A 22,004-nucleotide genomic window follows, 5' to 3' on the forward strand; every position below is an offset into this window, starting at 1 on the left:
CCTGATACACAAATCAACCAACATGTGTGGAGGAAACGCTTATTCACACGGCCCTCCTGCTGGGCCTCAGTCAAAATCTTTATTACCCTCTCATTAGCTGTCGGTAGAAACAGCATCTCCTATCCTGTTTGGAGCCCTGGCACACCCACGCCGATGCCCACCACACGCAAGTCCGAATGACAGTGCAGTCTGACAAAAGGACTTGACACTGGACTAAGGACAGGGTTACGTGAAGATTATAAGAATGTGGGGAGGAGTGGACCACGATTTCCCAGGACTGGAGAAAATAAAGTACCCAACGTTAATGTGAGATTCATGCAGCTAGCAGGTGTCTATTTCTGTTCTACAACCTCCCCTTCTGCGGTTCCAGTTACCTGAAAACGAGAAATGTGGGTCCATTCAAGCTAGCAGGTGGTTAAGACTGCTCAGTGGAATAGGGTCAGCAGCAGCCCCTTATCTGAGATGCTACAGGGATGCCAATACATAAAGGAAGTAGGAAGATAAATGATATGGTCTCTATTCGCATACTGGTGTTATTATTTTAAGTAAGGGCAATTGTGTCATTTCTTCTTTGATTCATGAAATCTCAGAAGTGCTATTTTAATTTCCAAGTATTTTGCATCAGCTTCAGTTTTTTTTTTTTTTCAGACACTGATATCTGTTTAAATCTTGTTGTGGTTACAGAACACATTCAGGAAGATTTCAATGTACTGCAACTCAATTTTGGCTCCACAACACATAAAAAAGTCTGTATTTGGTTCTTGTGGAATGGCAGGTTTTATTAAAAGTAACAGAAAAGGGTGGGTAAGCCAAGCAGCTGGCTGAAAGACTTGCTCAAGTCCATCCTGTGAACTCCACCGAATGGGTGTCAACGTACTCTGTCCGTCAGAAGCAGAGAACTGTGGAAATCTCTATTTGTAACTGCACACTGGCTCATCCTGTTTGCAATCTGGCCAGTTTTTTTTTTTTTTTTTTAGCTTCATATCTTTTTCTATTTTGGGAAGAGAAACTCAAGTGAGGAACTGGACTTGGGTGTTTTGATCTATGAGGAACATTTGTGAAGCATCCAAGCGAGAGAATGACACAGGATCACGCCTGGGCCACTAGCCCTGGCTGCTTGCTCCTGGAATCGGGCCCCACGTCCCCGGGATTCCCGCGATTTTCCTCTCCAATTTCACTGTCTCCTCCACCCTACCCCAGTGCTGTGCTGTTCCTGAGCTCACTCCGCCAAGATCAAGTTTCTGTATAACTCCCCAACCACCCTCCATTCCAACTTTGCTCCCTTCATAGTCCCTATTCCAGTCTCCATTTCCACTTCCTGGGAGACTGCTTTCTGGAGCTTCCAAGTTCTGATAGCTCAGCTCAAGGACCTCATGCAAGCCTTCTGGAGACCCTGTTCATTCCCATTCTGGGTGGCTCAGGTTCCTAAAATCTCTTTCATTCACATGCTTACATGTGCACACACACACACACACACCACAGAACACTTTGCTTAAGGAACTTGTGACTGTGAATTGTCATATGTACATGTCAACTTCTTGTCTACTCCTGTACTCACTTGCCTGCTAAGCTGAAAATGCCAGGGACATATAAGTGCTCTTTACTACACTACTAGCAACAAGAACAACTGGGACACGGAGAGAGAATAAAGGCAGGAAAGAGAGAGTGAAGGAGTGGAAGGAATCGAGGAAGAGCTAAAAAGAGAAAACGGAAGGAGAGAGGGAGGACAGAGTTGAACAACTGAACCTGCTTCGTTCATGTAATTTCAACAGGCTGAACAAGCCAAGGACATAGCAGGGGAAAAAATAAAAATGAATTTTCCCTCAGGCCTATGAACAAAATGAAGACTTTCACCAGCTGCTTAGAGGGAGCTCTTACAATGGAGCAATTAGAGAAGTATTTTACCTTTTGGGTAAATCCTAGATCATCATGTTCCAAGCTAAAAACAGTTCACCTTCATCAGGCTTACATTACACAAGAAGGAAATGAAGCTTTGCTTAGATTAAAGATGAAAAAAAAAAAAACCCTAAAGGGCAGACATGTGGAAATTGTTTGCATGATGCGCTCATCTCATCATCATGATTTCCCCAGATTTTTTTAAAGAACAAAAAGGAGTGACCCAACACCTGCTCACTAGATAACCATGGAATGTGTTTACCTTGTTTCTATATTTGAACCACTGCACACTTCCTGAATACTGATTAACTTTTTAGTGCACGTTAAACACCCAAGAAAGGGAAACCATTTCGATTTGTCACCACAGACTTTTGCAACTACTAGAAGACAGATTTGTAATGCTTTGATAAAATATCTATGAGTTAAAAGAGTTTTGAAGATAAAAGAGACAAGTGGTTTCTCTGAGAAATTTTGAAATGTAACCTCTTAAACGGGACCATTAGAACTGGAACATGACTGCAGAAACTTCCTAATATTCTGGACCGGAGTCCACAGAACGCATGTCTACTAACGGCCACTGCACTGCACCTACAGGGGGAAATGGTGGTGCCAGAACACCTTTGTGATCAGTTTAAGAGCCAGACAACAAAGAATCAACCAAATACACTTTCTGATAAATGATATAAAAGAAATTCAATGTGATGCTGAGCTAGAGAATAAAGACAGAGGTGGAGTGATACATTTCAGGTGGAATGGTCAGTAAGACACCTCTAGGCTGAGAAACAAACAACAAAATAGAACTCGTATGAGAACGGGAAAGGCTAGAATGGATAAAAATTCACTCAATCTATTCAGTACGACAGGGGAATAGTACTTAGCCAAAGCAATGTGGTGAAATAAAGGACTAGAAGCATTACAAACACTCTACTCGCAATCTGCTTATCTACACAGCAAATCTTACAAAGTAATCACTAGATAGTAAGACCTTAGCTTAAAGGTAAATGAAGCAAATTTTCCAACTAAAAGACATCTAATGATTTAATAGAATAAGAAGATCCGGTCATATGCTGCTTGTAAGAAACTTACTTCACCTCCAAGGACACACGTAAGCTGAAAACAAAGGGGCATGATACAATCAGGTTTGTCACAGCAACAGAACCCACATGAAAGCAAGAGTAACCCACATTCACATGTTATAAAATAGACTAAAGCTCAAAAGGAGTCAAAACAGACAGGAAGGTCACTGTATAGTGATTAAAGGATCATTTCAGGAAGTAACAATTATAAATATATTTGCACCCAGTATCAGAGCACTCAAATACAGCAAACAAAGGTTAACTGACCTCAAGGAGAAACCAACTTCAATACAGTAATAGCAAGGAATCTAAACACCTTGCTTTCTCAATAGAAAGGCCACCCAGGGGGCCTTCTCTGGGGAGGCAGGGTGGGAGAAGCGCCCTGCTGACACGCCTGGGAAAGCAGAAGGTGGCCCAAGTTCCTGGTTGGGCCTAGCTACCAACGCAGGAGAACCAGAAAAATCCCGGGCTTCTGGCCTTGGTTGTTGCAGTCACTTGGGAAATAAACCACAGGAGGAAGATTTTCTGTCTCTCTTTCTCTAACTCTGCCTTTCAAACAAATACATCTTACAGACAGAACAATATAGACAAACAAAAACCAGAAAAACTAGACTGAAAACCAATAGCAGAGTTCGATTGTACCTTAGATTAACTGAACCTGAGAGACATCTGCTGAACATTCTACCCATCGGCTGCAGAGTAAGAAAAGGTTTCAGATGTTCCTTCCGATCTACTTCTCAGTGAGCTTCTGAAACCCCCTTATGCCCATCGTTCTCAACAGTCTAAGGAACGTTTCACAGTGCTGACCATGTGGTGGGTCAAAAAAAATGAACCCCCCTGAATTTTACAAAACTAACATGATATCAAGTGTCTTTACTGATTGCTATACAAAGCAATATTACCAAGATGTAATCATAAAGCAATAGAATACCTGAATAGACCGGTAACAATATTAGGTCAGAGGCTATAACAAAAAATTTTCCTATCAAATCGCACGACTTTACTGATGAATTCTACCAAATAGCCAATTCTCTTTAATTTATCCCACAAATTAGAAATAGAATTTTTTTTTTCAAATGCACTCCAGGAAGCTAACAATTAACACTGCTACCAAAATCAGACACACACACACACACACACACACACACACACACACACAAAGGATGCTACGGTCTAACATCCATGATGAACACAGATGTAGAAATCCTCAAAAAAGTACTAGAAAATCTAAATCACCTGCACATGGAAGAGATTATTCCTCAAGATTAAGTAGGACTCAATCTAGGGATGCAAGGATGGTTCAACATACACAAATTGATAAACTTTGATACATAGCATCAACCAACTGGAGCACAAAAACCATATGGCCATTTTCATAGAGGCAGAAGAGGCATTTCATAAAATTCAACAATTAAAAGCTGAACCAAGTAGGTACCCAAGGAACACACGTCAACATGACAAAGCCTTGCATGACAAGTAAACATCCAACACCATAAAGAAGGGATGGGGAGGAGGGAAAAGCTGAAGATCTGTAACAAGACAACGATGCTCATTTTCATCATTTTTATTCCACATGGCACAGTAAATCCTAGACAGGAAATGAAAGGCACCCAAACTGGAAAGGAAGTCATGTAGTCACTGTTGGCAGATGCCGTGGTGTTGTACAAAGTCTCGAAAGCTTCACACTAATTAGAACCAGTACAAGAATTCAGCAGAGAAAGTTAAAGGATAAAATTAACAGGCAAAACACAGCACCACTGCACTCTACCAACAGTGAACTGCCTGACAAAGCAGCCAACAAGGCAATCTCATTTCCAATGGCTATCAAAAGTAAAATATCTGCGAATAAATTTAACCACAAAGATGCAAGGTTTCTGCAATGAAAACTATCAAATATGGATGAAATAGAACTGAAGAAGTCACAAGGAAATGGAAGGACAGCCCACATCCATGAACAGGAAAAAAAAATCAATATGGTTAAAATGTCCATACAAACCAAACTGGTCTACAGATTCAATATGCAAACTCCATCAAAAGACATTCTTCAATGAGCAAGAGAAAGCAATGCTAAAATCTGATGGAACCACGAAAAATTCCAAATAACCAAAGCAATCCTGGCCAAAAAGGACAAAGTAAGCTATCAAGACAGCATGGCTTTGTGCATAGACACCAAGCAATGAAACAGAATACAGAGCCTGGAAACAAAGGCACACATTTACAGCCAATACATCTTTGACAACCGTGCTAGGAGAAAAGTATGGTTGGTCTTCACTAAATGACTGAGGAAATCAGATATCTACACGAAGAAAAAGAAAAAGAAAACTATATCCCTCTTGCTCGCTTATAAACAAAAATCACCTAAAAACGGTCAAATCACTTAAATGTAAGATCTGAAACTGTGTAACTTCCAGAAAAACATAGGAAAAATGCTTCCGGACATTGAAAACAGTAAAGGCTTGTGAGTGAGGTCCTAAAAACATAGAAAAACAGAAGTCCAGACAAATAGGACTCCATGAAATTAAAAGTTTCTGCACAGCAAAAAGAAAAAAAAAGAACAATATAGTGAAGAGATAGCCTAAAGAATGAAAAGTACTGTTTCCAAACCATTCAAAGGGTTCATAACCAGAATATTAAAAAAAAAAATCGCAATTCAAAAGAAAAAATAATACAATTTTTACATGGGCAATAGACCTAAATAAACATTTTTCAAAGGAAAATATATAAATAGTGTCTGGGAAGGTACATTAAAAAATGCTCAACAATGACAGGCAATTAGAAAAACACATATTAAGATCACAATGAGATATCAACTCACTCCAGCCAACATGGTTATTATCACAAAGACAAAAGATACCAAGGGCTGTGTGGAGAAAACAGAACCCTTGCACAAGTGTCCATGGGGATGTAAATTAGTTCAGCCATTGTCGAGGACAGGATGGAAACGCTTCAAAAAAATTATAAATAGAACTCCTACAGCATTCACACCAGTATGGGGATGTATCCAAAGGAAGTGCAGTGTAGCCAAGAGACAAGTGCGCTCCCATGCTTACTGTAACATGATTCACAATAAGCAAGACACGGAGACAACTGCAGTGTCCGTCGACTGAGGAATGGACACAGAGTGCCAGCTACGCGTATACACATACGCACATAGTGGAACGGCCATTGAGTATAGCCATTCAAAGCTTTAAATCCTGACATCTGGGACAACACAGTTGGAAATAGAGACATTGTGTTTTAAGTTAAAATATGCCAGGGCCAGAAATATCTCATTCATCTGTTAACCCCCCCCCCCAAATTTGATCTTTATAGAACTTGAGGATGGAATGGTGGTTACCAGAGGCTGGGGAGAGTGGGAAGGGAGAGAAGCCTAGAAAAGGTTGACTGATGGGTTCTAAATAACAGGAGACAGGAGGTCTGGGGTCCTATTGCCTAGAAGATTAACTCTGAATAACAACAATGTACTGAATACATTTTTTTAAAGAAAAGCTAGAGAGAATGTTCCATGGTTTCACAATGAACAGATGATAACTATTTCAGGAGACAGATATATTTGTCCTGAGACAAGCATCACCCAACATGTACATGTAATTGAGATACCATGTGTGGTATGACATGTTTGGTAGACTATGAACCTCATATATAAAATTTTCACGTATCAGGTTAAACACCTTTACAAAGTTAAAAACCAAAATTCACATCAATAGAACACAGAAGTCAATCTGACAGTCACAGGACATAAGGGCATTACATGGGAATCAGACACTTCTCTACACTCAGAACATCATTTTCAAATGCAATGTTCAAAACAGAGCCATCTTGCAGTAACATCAGAGAACAATTAATGCCAAGGAAGAAGTAAGACACATGCAAGGCCGACTATGCTAAAAACCATAAAATATTACTGAGAGAAATTAAGCAAGTGGGGGAATGAAAATACATGCTCAGTTTGTGAACTGGAAGATTTGGTATTGCTCAGAAGTTAATGTGCCCTGAATTGATCTGTTTCAACCACTAACCCTGACAAGCTGTTTTAGAGAAACTTATAAGCTGGTTCCAAAACTTAAGGAAATTTAAAAACCTAGAATATGCAAACCATGCTGAGAAAAGAACAAAAACAAGGACATACATATACTATCCAATTCCAAGACTCATTATACAATCATGGTAATCAGTACAGTATGGTACTGCCATAAGTGAAACCAATGGAACAGAATGGTAAGTATAGAAATACCCCCAGACTTACGCGGTCACTTTAAGAAGTCTTTCCAAAAAATGGTGCTGGAAGAACTGATATCCACATGAAGGTGAGGGGAGCGAGTGAAAGGAACTGTTACGTTATAGCTTACAAAGAATTAGATTAAGAATGACCTAAATAATAAGGCTATGAATAATAATGCTTCCAGAGTACATATAGGATATCATCATGAAAAATATTAATGCAGATGATTTCTTAGGTAGGATACAGGGGAAATGATACGTTGTATTTCATTAGAATGTATAGTCTGCTCTCAAAGGGCACTGTTATGAAAACAAATTGGATAAAATACTCTGAACCCTAAATCAGAAAAAGGCTTCACATATACATTCAGAGAAAGAAAATAGAGAAGAAAAGTTCTGGAAAATCAACTTCAAACACACATACACACACCATCTTGGGGACAGGCACTGTGGAACAGAAGGTTAAGCCACTGCTTGGGAGCCCACATCCCATATCAGAATGGCTGGTTCAAGTCCTGGCTACTCAGCTTCTCATTGAGCTTCCTGCTAATGCTCCTGGGAGGCAGAAGACGATGGCTCATCTACTAGGGTCCCTGCCGCCTACATGGGGGATATGTGGAGACACCCCAGGTCTGGCTGTGATGGGCACTTGTGGAATGAAGCAGTAGACGAAAGCTCTCTTTCTCTGTCCCTGACTCTGTCACTCTGCCTTTCAAATAAATAAATCAATTTTTTTTTAAGAAAAAACAAGACAACAGAAGAATAAGGAAAAGCAAGAATACATCGCAAAGAAAGAAATGGTCAATAAGCATACCAAAGGGACTCCACATCCTCGGCCAGGATGTGAATGTGAATTTACTATGACATCACTCCAAGATAATTACTTCCCAACCACCAGAGCGGCTGTCTTAAAGACAACATTCACTGCTGGCAGAAATGTGAGGGCATACATTGGTGAGAAGGGAGGACAGTGCTTTGGGCTCAAAGGGAATTCCAGATACATGAAGTTCTAGAGCTGGCGAGATCCATCTATGGTTTTAAGACAAATCAGCAAAGAGCTTGCCTTGGTTAGGGATGGGAGAGAAGCATGACACATACAGGAAATAGGAGGGAAGTGGGGGGAAGGAAATAGGCCGACTTTCTATAGATGTGTATGTGTGTGTTGGGGTGGGGGGTTTGATTTGATCAAAATTAGAATGTATCCAGTGCTGTAAGTAAATCTGCCTTTAAAAAGCACAGGAGACAAATATTAACTTTAGCTACTATATCTGCTTTCCCTACTACTGTGAATTAGAGCTCTAAAAGTACACGGTAGGATCACAGAAATGAATAAAAGCATTGAGAGCTTTCATGGAGAAGAGAGTTACAATCCAGAAAGAATAAAAAAGATGCATACTGCATTAGTGAATCAGATTGGCGGCAACTATTTGAACTCCTGATAGACAGGTAGATGGGCAGAAAGGCAGAGATGAAGGAATAGAGATATACACGGCTCCCCCGTTCACCAAGAACCAAGGATGTGCCCACGGCAGTGAGCTCTCCAGAGCCAAAGTGCCGGTTTCTAAGTTCCATTCTCTACTATAACAGCATTCGTGGAGAAAGGCCTCCCGATAAATTCAGTGAGCAATAACAATAACACCACTTTAAACACTTTAACACAAGAGAAATTTAGACAGTGCTCAAAGGATAACAGGAGTCTGTCAACAGGACACATGTCAAAGGGGTATCCTGCTAGCCAGAGCAGGGACTATCTGAGCATCAAAATAAATAATGACAGTTACAGATCATAGCTCAATAGCTACATTGAGGAACCCCGAGCCCACGATGTTGTAGGTGGGTGAATCAAAAGGGAGAAGAGAAGCCTCTTTCTTACAGTCAGATGCCAAATGGAAAACTATAGAAGGAACGGCAGAGTTAGGAAGTCAACAGGTGCTAACATCAGTAGGTTTGAAATTTCAAGAACAGAATATTTACGTGGGTTCAAAATGAACTCCTGTGAGTTATCTAATTACTAAAAGCAAATGCATCACAGCGGAGAGCCCTAGCGAACACCCACTTGAAGCAAATGAACAAATGGAACCGCCCATGCTGGGACCACACCACATCATGACATGTCAGGAAGAGCATATCTCCTCTGCAGTCTTCCTGGCGGAGATGAAAACTCTCCAATTCAACTGTTAATTAAGCATCGAATCAAATCAAAGGGATTGTTTACAAAATAACTAACTGACCGGTACTGTTTAGAAATACTAAAAAGTCAAGAAACCTACAGAAGGTAAAGGTCTTTACCCACATTAAAGGATACTAAAGATGTGACATGGCTACAGGGCAGATCCTGGGACCAGGAAAAGTAATAGGGTGCAATAAAGCCTGGACAGAGGGAAGGGGGAACGCTTTGGGCACAGCTGTTACCAAGTGCGTACGGATCAGGGTGAGACAAGAGCATGGTATCATGGTTAGATTTGCTGCATAGCAGGCACCACCTGAAACACTAGCATCCCATATGGACACCAGTTTAAGTCCTGGCTGCTCCACTTCCAATCCAGCTCCCTGCCAACAGCCGGGGAAAAGAAGAAGATAGGTCCTTATCACCTGTGTGGGAGACCCAGTTTCCTGCTTTTGGTCTTAACCAGCCTGGCCATTACAACTCTTTGGGGAGTGAACCATTATTGAATGGAAAATCTTTCTCTCCCTCTTTCCCCCTCTCTTTTCCTGTCTCACTCTCCCTCCTTCTCTCCCTTTCTTCTCCCTCCAACTTTGACTTGAACAAATCTTATCCAAAAAAAAAAAAAAAAGGCTCTGGTACGATGGCTCGGTGGTTAAATCTTCACCTGGCATGCCGCCCACCAGGATCCCCTACGGGCACCAGTTCGAGTCTCAGCTGCTCCACTTCCCATCCAGCTCCCTGTCTGTGACATGGGAAAAGCAGTAAAGGATGGTCCAGAGCCTTGGACCCAACACCCACATGGGAGACCTGGAAAAAGCTCCTGATCTCTGGCTTCCGACTCGATCAGCTCCGGTCACTGTGGCCACTTGGGGAGTGAACCAGTGGATGGAAGATTTTTCTGTCTCTCCTTCTCTCTGTGATCCTGCCTTTCCAGCAAAAAAATAAATATACTTAAAAAAGAAAAACAGATGGAACAAATGGTCAAGAATTATGCTGTCTCTAAATCATTCCCAGTGAATCAGGAAAAAAAAAATTACAAAGAGAAAGAAGGACAAAGCAAATGAGGCAAAACGTTTACAAATCTTGAAGCTGAGACATACCATGCAGTTTCTTATGCAGTTGTCCCTAATACTCTCTATAAGTTTGAAACTACATCCAAACATGAAATCAATGATTAAATAGTAACTGTCAGTTATACCTAAAATTCCATATAATTATTGGGAAAGAAAGTTATTTTATGATGCCAGAGGGGAAAACCTAAAATTTGGCTTTCAATTAAAACTTTATGTGACTAATAGAAATGATTTCTATCAACTTTGCTTTTCACATAATCATTCCTTTTGCAATTAATTAGTAATTTTTCCACCCACTTAAACACAACAGAATGTTTACACTGCAGCAGGGGAAAAGAAAACTTAAAACACTTGAACTATTTGAACAAATAACATAATGGAAATGCTCAGATATTTCAACTACCACAAGCTTCTAAGACACACTATAATTAAATTTAATGTGAGGTGAGGGGGAAGTGTGTTGCTTGCATGTTATAACTTTATGTTCCAAGAGTTTTCTAAAATACTTTTCTTACCAATTTATAGATGATCATGTTTGTGCGTGGCATTTCCCTACACTCTTGAGGATAAACTACACCAAGTAAGCGCACCGATTCTCACGTCATCAGAAATCCCCTTTGATGCCTTCAAGCCCTTCCAAACAACTTCCCTGCCCGTTTTCATCCAAGATCATAATCCATAACCCAAAGAAAGCCCCACCAACCACAACAGGTGCGTTTCAAAGGAATCTTAGAAAATGCAGACAGTGAATAAGCAACATTCATTTCTTTTTTTGTTTGTTTTCTGCACCAAGCTCACCTCTCAGTTCTTGTTTTCCATGAAATTTTTAGAACATCCTGGTACTGGAATTATCTTTAAGCCCGGATCAGCATCACATGCGAGACCTGGTACCTCAACTTTCCATATGATCAAATTAACAAAAGCAGTGTTGGCTTTTTCTAAAAGTAATACATGTTTTCAATGAAAAAAAATTTTTTAAAGAGGGGCTTGGATTAACCTTGAGTCTCTTTAGCTATAAAATTCGACTTCTCTGAATAAAATGAATTATTTTTATTCAAATAATTATTATTCAAATGATTTATTTTTAGTCAAATAGAGGGGTCAGGGTGGCGGTGTAGTAAAGTACATGGGAAGTAGTGGCAGATGCTTAACTACTCGGGTACCTGCCATCCACAAGGGAGACTGAGATGAAGTTTTAGGCTCCAGGCTTTGAGGAAGCGCACCCCTGGCCATTGTGGCCACTTGGGGAATGAACCAGTGGATGGATTATTTCTCTAACTCTCCTTTTCTGTCATCTTGCCTTTTAAGTGAACAAAAAAAAAAAAAAACTTTTAAAACCATAAAATCATGTTATAGAATGATGATAAGAAAAACATAATCATAATTATTAACCATAAGGTCAGGAAGGAAAAAGAACACAAAATGGACAGAACCAAGCTATTTGGAAGGAGACTTTAAAAGCTAGGGACTAGGACCAGCACTGTGGTGCCAAGCCATCATTTGCGACGCTGCCACCCCAGACCAGAGCACCAGTGGGACTCTTGGCTACTCTGCTTCCTGTCCAGCTGCCTGCTGATCAACCTGGGAATTCATTGGAAGATGGCCCAAATACTTGGGCCCCTTGTCCATCATAGGAGACCCCAGATGGAGGTTCTGGCCTCCTGGCTTTGAGATGGCCTAGCCCCCAGCCACTGGGGGAGTGAACCAGGAAACAAAGGATTCTCTCTCTCTGTCACTCTTTCAAATAAATAAATATTTTAGAAAAAAAAAAAAGAGAGAGAGAGAGAGAGTTGGGGATAAGTAGCCAGACAGGAAAAAAGTTAGTGACATGATGGTACAAAAATAAAGATTAAATTACGTAAACAGCAGATGGGCAATGCTTGCATAATTATGCTGTAAGGAATAACAAAAAGTCCGAGCAAATGACTTATTTTAATCCATCTTCTTACAAAGTCTCCAAGTTACTCCAAAAGCGTTAAAATGTACATGCAAATGGATTACTGATTGTCTTGAAATATTGCATTTTACCGTTTTCACTGAAACAACAGACGAAAAAAATGATACAATGCTTTATATAATATAATGAAAATAAGAGCCCTAAATCCCAATTTACTTAGGCCCAGTGCAGTTTAAGTCCTTGCCTTGCATATGCCGGGATCCCATAGGGGTGCCAGTTCGTATCCCGGCTGCTTCACTTCCTATCCACCTTTCTGCATCTGGCCTGGGAAAGTAGTAGAGAATGGCCCAAAGCCTTGGGAACCTGAACCCATGTGGGAGACCCAAAAGAGGCTTCTGGCTCCTGGCTTTGGACGAGCTCAGCGCCAGCCACAGCGGCTACTGGGGGAATAGACCAGCAGATGGAAGATCTTTGTCTCTCCTGCTCTCTATGAATCTGACTTTAAAAATAAATCTTAAAATAAGTAAATAAATGAATAAATCTCAGTTAACTAGAGGAACTAGATTTAATAAATGCACTCATCTTCAGACCTGCATTTGAGTCCCTGCCTCCTGGTTCTGGCTCCAGACCAATTCTCGTCATTCCAAGGGAGCCAGAGGATGACAGTCCTGTTGTCCTCATCTCGCTGTCTCTTTAACAAATAATAAATGTGTCAAGTTTATAGGATATGCTCATTACAAAAACCTATGCATGGATTTCGGGGAGAAAAAAAAAATGCACCAAAATAAAGATCCTTTAATTCCATTTTCTATGAACTTTTGGAAGTCCTCTCTGATGTCACTGTGGAACTGGAGGAGGCGCAGAGACAGGACCCCGGTCTGTGGCTGCCAGGGGCTGGAGTATGGGGTGCGAGCTGACTAGGAGCTGGCACTGGGAAATGTCTAAAGGCGCTGGACTGCTCCATATCTTCATTTTGGTAATACTTCCACACTTCCTACTTCTAAGTGGGGAGGTTACATTACACTTCAATAAAACACACACATACTCAGACACACACAGAGCAAAAATGGCATGAAATTAAAACGCAAAGAACTATGGCATTCAGACAAACCGAGCCAGGAATGAGACTCAACAGATGTTCCTCTACCCTGGCTAAAAGTGAGCCACAAACTGGCATCCGAAATCTGAGATTCTAGAAATCTGAACCTGAAGAGTCTGTAGTGTCAACAAGAATATTTCTCTTTAAAGCATAAGTTCACGTGGAAGGTAAAATTATTCACACACACTGGCACGAACTAAAATAATCAGAAAGGTTTGTAGTAATGGAGAGGTTATCCATAGCTACTCTGATGGGTCCCAGATCAGTATAAAACTTTACAAGTGAAAATACAGGAAATCTGAATGATTAAGAGAAAAGCAAATTTAGCAGATTCTCTTAATATATCTCATGTTAATCGATGCACTTATTTTTTACTGTACATACAAAACTTCCATTGCTTAACCGCTGACTTGACACATTGATAACTGTATATCCTTTATGAGAAGAACTTTCTCTTGTTAAAGCTTTATAGAGGAAAAAATATATATAAATGAAATAATTTAGGAATACAGTAAATGCTTGTTCTCTTCTAAAACTCAAGTTATCCACCCTGCACCATATTTAGCAGGTTGTTCCAAAAGTGTCAATAAAATATTCTTAGATTAATTAATGGGATCACTTATTTACGTAACAGAGAGATTGGGTATTAACAGCCCAACAAGCAAAAGCAGAAATGGTTAATGAATGTAGCCCAAGAAAAATCCATGGAATGTTCCAAGCAACTGGCCCTTCACTGGGAAGGGAACAAAAGAGACTAGGGGACTGAGACGGAAATGTGGGAACACAGTGGCAGGAGAATTCTATCTAGAGCTTTTCATAGTGGAACTGCTCTGTCTTCTGAAACTATTTTATTACGCGATGACAGCAAAGTTCAAGTTTTCTGGCTCCACTACCATGCTACTATTGTTTCCAGATCTTGGTTAATTGCTTCATTTATCACAGTTTCTGTGCCCATCTGGTAGTAAACATAGGCAACCAATGAGATATTTTAAATAACTTAAAGCAAAACAGAAATACTATTCAAATAAGCCACCTGACTTACATTTCTCATAGTAACTGCTAACATTGGGCTTCTTGAAATTTGGGTCTGAACATACAGAGACCAAACAAGGCCCGGATCAAACAAGGGTTAGGAGTGGTCTTTCAAACATACTCAATCTAACTACGATTTTCACAAGAGAAGAAAGAATAGAGCAAGACCAAGCAACAGATACTGACAGACACCTGCATGGAGACCTGTCGTGAGGAGGCTACGAACTCACGATCTAAGTCCTTTCAATGTGTCCTTTCAAGAGTTTATTCATAGTATAGGGAAACGCTGGTACAAGCATACCTCAAAAAGTGTGTGGAAAGTAGATTTAAAACATAAGTTGACCTCAGTGCAAAAAAAAAAAAAAAAAAAAAATTAAGCACAGGCAGTTTCTTCATAATGTGCTTTTTTTTTTTTTCCATGAACTTGCTGAAGACCCTTCAGATGCCTGGATTTCAACATGGTTTGCACCAAAATCATCCTATAATTCCATGAACCTTTCACCACATCCTCTGGTATTGATGGTATGATATGATAAGATGGATTAATTACACTGATGGGAAATGCACACATATAAAGGTAACACTCAATTGTATTAAGTCCCAGATTTTCAGTTCTAAGAAATATTTTTTAAAATATAGTAATTACTTCAAAATTAACACAAGTAGTATATTTCTTCAACTAAGGCATTTTCTGGGTCTTCTCCATAGGACAGTAAGTCGTAATTACAGGTGGAAGCATCAAATTCACTTTGCATAAGGCAGAGGCTTCCTTGGATCACAGAGGGCCTTAGCATCCTCACTGAGTTCTGGGCACTTGGTCAGGCTCCTTTTTCCATTCTCCCTCCATGCTGCTGCTCAAGATGTGACTATGCCCTCCCCTGCTTTCACACCTTCCACTGGTGCTGCAGAAAAGGTGGGATTAGAACCAATTGTCTTTGCGCACAAAGCAGCCTCCAAGCTCTGCTCCCCACCCCGCTCCCAACCCCCCTACACCCAGCAGCAGGCTCCAACCTGCTGGCCTCCACAGTCCCAGTCAGGAAGGCCCTCGCTCCCTGTACAGTTATTTCACCTCCCATCCTGCCTCCCAGCGCCAAGGTTCTCCATTCTCAATGCCCTCTCTTCCTGCCAGCCTCCTGGCAATTCTCCAGCATCTTCTCAGACATGCCCCTTTTCTCATAAAGTAGTCAACTTTGAAAGACTCTCCCGCATTGAGGACATGTTTAAGATGCTGCGAAGGGTACCATGTCCCATATCTGAATACCTCCACTTAAGTTTCCTGTTAATGTACACCCTACAAGGCAAGGTGATGATGGCTCTGGGTACCTGGGTCCCTAACACCCACTTGCAAGACCCAGATGGAGGACTCAGCTCCTGGCTTCCATCGGGGTTCAATTCATACTGCTGTGGGTGTCTGAGAGAATGAACCAGCAAGTGGGAGCATGTGTGCTTGCACACTCTCTTTCTCTCTTTTTTTTAACCTTTCTCCCCTTCTCTCTCAAATAAATAATATAAATAGAATATGAAGATGCAGCCTGGGCAGAGCCAGGTCCTCTGGGGGAGCAGAAGGAGGTATGCGGGAGTTCGATGTACTTGGAATGTGGATTCAGACCTGAGGACTTATGAAGAGAAGCCTTTTCTCCTGAACTGAACAGGATCATAACTGGGTTCTACATGTGCATGCTTCCAAAGTTCTCTGTGACCTGACCCCAGGTGACCCCGGTGTACCCTTGTTCCCTAATCCAACCTACAAGAGGTATTTGGTGTTGAAGCCTTCCTTATATACTAATAATAGTACCTGATTGCCTCCACTCCTGAATATTTACATTAAAATGTGAAGATGTTACTAAAAACCTGCAAGACTCACAAGACTTAAAGCCATCCCAGCAGGTGCCTTGGCCAATGCCTGCCCAACAGGCAACTAAGAGAGCGTACTTTCTACACATTATTTGTTGCCCACAATCACAATTGTGTCCATTGATCCACAGTTTTGCTTTCTGTAGTTTCCAGATACTTGTGGTCAACCACAGTTCAAAGATACGGTGCAGTCAGGCGGATGCTTTGAGAGACAGCGAGAGAGAAAGGAAGGATGCTCCCATAACGTGTCTTACAGTACACTGTTATAAGGGTTCTACTTCATTACTGGTTATTGTTCGTCTCTCACCGTGCATAAGCCAAACCTCATCACACGGGTGACTATAGGAAAACACACAACCTAGGGAGGGATGGTAGCCTCGCTCTCAGACATCCCTTGGGAGGTGTTAGACTGCACAGACTTAACACAACTCACTTGTTCATGGCCACTGAGCCTGCTTCCATTGAGGGCATTTGGGACTAAAACTGCTGTGGACGTTGCTATACAAATCATCTTGCAAACAGTCACCTTGGTGAACACCCAGGAGTGGAATTCATAAGCGTGCATCCATTCCAACTGTGATACTCAATGAGTCTTTGATGAATAAGAAATGCCCTTCTTTATCCAAGTGACACATGGCAGATGTCTACTTTGTCTAACACTGACATAAACATCCCGGTCTCTTTGACATTAGCGTTTATACTGGACATCTGTTCTCCATTCCATTTTTTAAAAAAGATTATATATTTGCAAAGTGGAGTTACAGAGAGGGAAGGAAAAGAGAAAGAGAGTAAGGAAGGAGGGAGGAAAAGAGAGATTTTGCATCTGCTGGGTCACTCCCCAGCTGGCCAAAACAGTCAAGGCTAGGCCAGAATGAGACCAGGGGCTTCATCACGGTCTCCCAGGGGTGGTGGCAGGGGTTCAAGCACTTAGGCCACCCTCCACTGCTTTTCCAGGCCATTAGCAGGGAGCTGGATCAGAAATGGAGCAGCCGGGACATGAACCGGCATCCATGTGAGAACCAGTGTCACGGGTGACGGTTTAACCTACTGTCAGCCCCCTATCCCATTATTTTGAAAGTGGGTGTGTTGGAGGAATACCAAGGTTGAGACTGGGAAGTTTTCACCAAACTAGCAATCTCTGTCATTTAGTTAGGACATTTAAACTACTTGCATTTAAATGGGTATCAAAGTGTTTGGATCTAAGTTCAACATTATCCTGATCAATTTTTTTAAAAATTTGAGAAGCAGAGATGTGCCATCTGCCGGTTCACTCCCCCAAATGCTACAATGACCAAGGTCAAATCCAGGTTTCTCGCAAAGGCAGCAGAAATTCAAGTACTTGACTTGTCACCACTGCCCTCCCTTCCCCCCACCAAGAGTCTGCATTAACAAGAAGCTCAAGTCCTCAATGGAATCCAGGTACTCTGATAGGATATGGGATACAGATATCTTTCGTGTCTAAATCATCAGTCCAAACACTCACCCTACAGTGATTTCTATTAAAATCAATCTTTCGAGGCTGGCAACATGGCATAGCAGTTAAACCTGCCACCTGCATAGTCCTCATCCCACATGGGCATTGTGTTTGTGGCATGACAGCTCTGCTTCCCATCCAGCTAGCTCCCTGCTAATGTGCTTGGGAAAGCAGTGGAGGATGGACCAAGTGCTTGGGCCCCTGCATTCATTGGGAAACCAAAAAGAAGCTCCTGGCTCCTAATTTCAGATCAGCTCAGCTCTGGCTGTTACAGCCATTTGAGGAATGAACCAGCAAATGGAAGATCCTCCTTCCTCTAACTCTGACTTTCAAATAAATAAATGGATATTAAGAAACAAATAAAATCAATCTTTCATCTGCACTCAAAGCAATGAAATTTTCTTCTCTTAGACAATCAATGCATCTTCCAAGGCAGGAATCTTGGCTCCTTTCAGAAGGTGTCCTAGTTTCTCTCTTGTGTTCCAAATGTGATCAATAGTCTCTTTGAGGGCCTAGCTGACTCTTCCTGCTCCAGGGACTGGCCTGGGATTTCTCTTCTGACCCACACCCAAAAGAATCTTTTCTGTCCATCAGCCAGAGGGTGGGGGAAAGCTACCAGGTCCTGGAGAAAATACTTGGCCCCAGGCTTTCCTAACAGCAAGAGCTGGAAGGCAAAGGGAGGTGAGAGGACAATTTTGCAGGTGGCCAAGGTCCAAAGGATCCTCCCCTTCCTGTCTCAACTCCTCCTCTCAACCTTTCCTTAGCCTCGGGATAGATAGGAAACCAACTTGAGAACCAGCTGCTATCCAGGTGTGTTTTGTTGTTATTGCTTTGTTTTGTTTTGAGTCACTTTCCCCCTGACAAACTCGCCCAGGGCTCTCATCCTGACCTGCCCTGCAACCTGTCTCCAGCTGAGAAGCCCTGGGGGCCCCCTTCAATTCTGTATCAATTATTCATGCCTTGGTGGAGACTTTCAGCCAGGGAGAAAGAGTTAAAGATCCATTTAAGCTTTCACACAGCAGAGATAAACACTTGACTAAGCACAGCTAATTGGATTTTCAATTGAAAAGGCAATGCAGCAACAGGCAGCCGAGGGTAAGGGGAGACTAGGGTCTTGATACTGAGGGTTTCCACTTGAATTTCCCCAATCAAAATGCTACCCAGGAGGAAAGGTCCAGGCAAGAAGGGAAAGTTCATACTCAAAAACCTACAGGCGAGGCTGTCCTGTTAGCTTCTGTTCTCCACTAAAGCAGGGTCTGGCTATCACTTCTTGCCTAGTGCAGGGCTCTGCCTAGGCTAGGAGATGCCACCTGCCCATAAGGCACAGCCTCCAGAATTCCTGAGGAGTTGGGGGGGCAGGCATCTGAGAGATTCGGGGTGCAGAGGAGAGAAGGAAAATGAACAGGCTAAGCCAGGTACATGACCAATATTTGGTTTATTTTTTGAAGTCATCGTTCTATTTGTAAGAGCAACTATGATTACCATTTTTTTTTAAAGGTGAATTTGCAAAAGCAACCGGAGTGTCAACAGTCTTTTCACATCCAAACATTACTGGGACTAAGGGAACACTGGGAGATGAGCCCCCAGACCCCATACCTTTAGGCTGGCAAACCTATTAGCTTTCAAATCCTTGCCATTAAATTTCTCCTGCTGGAGGGGTCCATGGGAGTTACCATGACTAGTTTCGGTGCCTTGCTATGCACTAACCAAGGCACTGATAACTAGGGTGCAGGTAAAATGAGACTAGCAGGTTCGCTCAACTGCCCAGAGGCACAGTCTGCAGTGGGAAGTCACATGCTTGTTCTGCCTGCAGAAGGAAAAGTTCCCATGAAAATCAGCGTCCCCTTTTTCCCTCCTTTTTTTTTCTTCCTTCCTTCCTCCCCTCTTCCCCTCAAACCTTTTTACTCATTTTCCATCTTTGATTTTCACTGCAATTTCTCAGTTATTTTGTATGCTGGTCTCAGACATGGTATGATTTCCAAGGACATTTATCCAGAAACCATGACACCATTTTATTTGGCATTTGGGCCTATGTTTTTGCTAATACGAACGTTCCATGAACTTTCTGAAAATCTGTCATACTTTTTTTTTTTTTTTTTTTTTTTTTGTCTTTTAGCTTCAGTTTCTACAAACTTTGTGAAGTACCCTCAACCAGTCTCCATGGGCTTTCAAAACAAATGTGGATGCTTCACTACAGAAACAGACTGACCAAACTGAAATTACTACCTTACAAAGTCCCTTTGTTTTTGTAAAAAAGTAGATTCAAGTACAGCTTTTTTTTTTTTTCTTTTCTGTTCTTTAGGAGAAAGGCAAAATTACAGAGAAAAAAAGGAGGGTGGTGGGGGAGAGATCTTTCTTCCACTGGTTCACACCCTAAATGGCTGCAATGGCCAGAGGTGGACCAATGCAAAGTCAGGTGCTAGGAGTCTCTTGCAGGACTCCCAAGAGCATGTAGGGTCCCAAGGACTTAGGTCATTTTTTGCTGCTTTCCCAGGCACATTACTAGGGAGCTAGGTTGGAAGCAGAACAACCAGGACTCAAATGGCTCCAATACAATGTGTCAGCACCTCTGGCAGAGGCTTAATATACTTTGCCACAGTGCCAATTCACAAAGTCCTTTTCCTGAAAAGAGATTTCTAAGTATTTCCTGTGGAAATCAAAATTTCTCTAAGTATACAAAACCACAAAAAAATACCCAAAAAACAAACAACGGAGAGATTTTAAGGTTACTTTTTCATCCGTTTCAGTACATAAAACTGCCAATCTATCTTATGACTTATAATGTGGTTTGATGGAGGCTGGAGGCAAGGTGGTTAAGCAAGTTCAGCCTACACTGAGGATGCCAGCATCCCATAGCAACACCGATTTGAGTCCTGGCTGCTCTACTTCCACTCCAGCTCCTTACTAATGGGCTGGGGAAACAGCAAAAGTGCTTGGGCTCCTGCATCCGTGTGAGAGCCTGGCGGAAGCTCCTGGTTCCTGGCCTGGTTCTTGCCAATGAAGCCATTTGGGGATTGAGCCAGAGGTCTCTCTGTGTCTCTCTCTCTGTGTAATTCTGCCTTTCAAATAAAAGAAAATAAATCTTTTGAAAATACAGTTAGAAGATAGTTAAAAATCTGAAAATGATGACAACTGAAACTTCCAATGCTGACATCCAAAACACCCTTCCATAAAGCTGCTTTCACCAACATTACATATTACAAACGATCTTTCTTAGCAAAAAAAAAATCTGTCAGGCACCAAGTAACTTCAGATAGATTTAAAATAATGAATATTCAGACTCTACAAGAAGTGTTAACAAAATGCAAGGCCTTCCAGAGCCGTATGTGATATGACATGACATTCACCGCAAAGGCCTTTATGCAAGATAATACCATTTGCAGAATTCAGGTTTTCGGTATCTACTTTGGAGCGCCCCCCTCCCCTGATAATTTGAAACATGCCTCCTCTCATGGGAGGCAGTGTGCAGAGACGCTAAGTAGATTGTCCACAGACAGACGGGATTAACCCAACAACATGTGCCCCTGGCCTTGTATATGATGAAATTACAACTGCAACAGAGCTTAGGGGAGAAAAATAGTAACCAAACAGTATTAACTCTAATTCACCGATTTTAATGTCGAGTAAGAGTAAGAAGACACAGGCAGAACATTCTCTTACAACTCCCTAATAGTTGATGGAGGCAAAGATTATCAACAAAAAAGAAAGGGGAGATGAGTGACAGTTTGGGGTGAGGAACTAGGCGGCTGACACATTTTATGGGCATCCTTTATAGAGGTGACCACAGGGATACCATGTCGTGGGGGGGGGGGGGGGGGGGGACACATAGCACAGATTCCAGCAAGCAAAATCTTCCCGAAAAAGCTGAGGCTATACACCTAATCATGTTGCAAGAGCCATCAAATGACAGGAGAATCACAGGAATCAGAATTTAAATGCCACCAAGCTGCAGCAAATGGAGAAGTCCAGAATGTGGGATACCCTACAACACAATGGGCCCTGTTTCTTCCAAAGCCAGTTACCTGGGCCTGAAGGGGAACACCTGTTCTGCATTGACAGGCAGCATTAATCAATCTCAACATGAAATAACTCCTGCATTCTGATTCCAAACCCAGAGTGCAAGGATAGCTGTGAACCTGAGATGCTTAGAAAGACTGGGTGGTAGCGTACACTAGGACTCATTACATTTGTCACTGGCTGGCTGGGAGAAAGGTG

General features: G+C 41.8%; 1 protein-coding gene across 1 annotated transcript in view; it reads right to left on the minus strand.

Annotated features, from left to right (window-relative positions):
* GRK3 (G protein-coupled receptor kinase 3) overlaps positions 1 to 22,004 on the minus strand; it is a 108,094-nt gene that overhangs the window by 60,479 nt on the left and 25,611 nt on the right. The window lies entirely within an intron of this gene.

Source organism: Ochotona curzoniae, unplaced genomic scaffold, assembly GCF_017591425.1.
Source record: "Ochotona curzoniae isolate NIBS_2020 unplaced genomic scaffold, NIBS_Ocur_1.0 scaffold_274, whole genome shotgun sequence".
NCBI lineage: Eukaryota > Metazoa > Chordata > Mammalia > Lagomorpha > Ochotonidae > Ochotona > Ochotona curzoniae.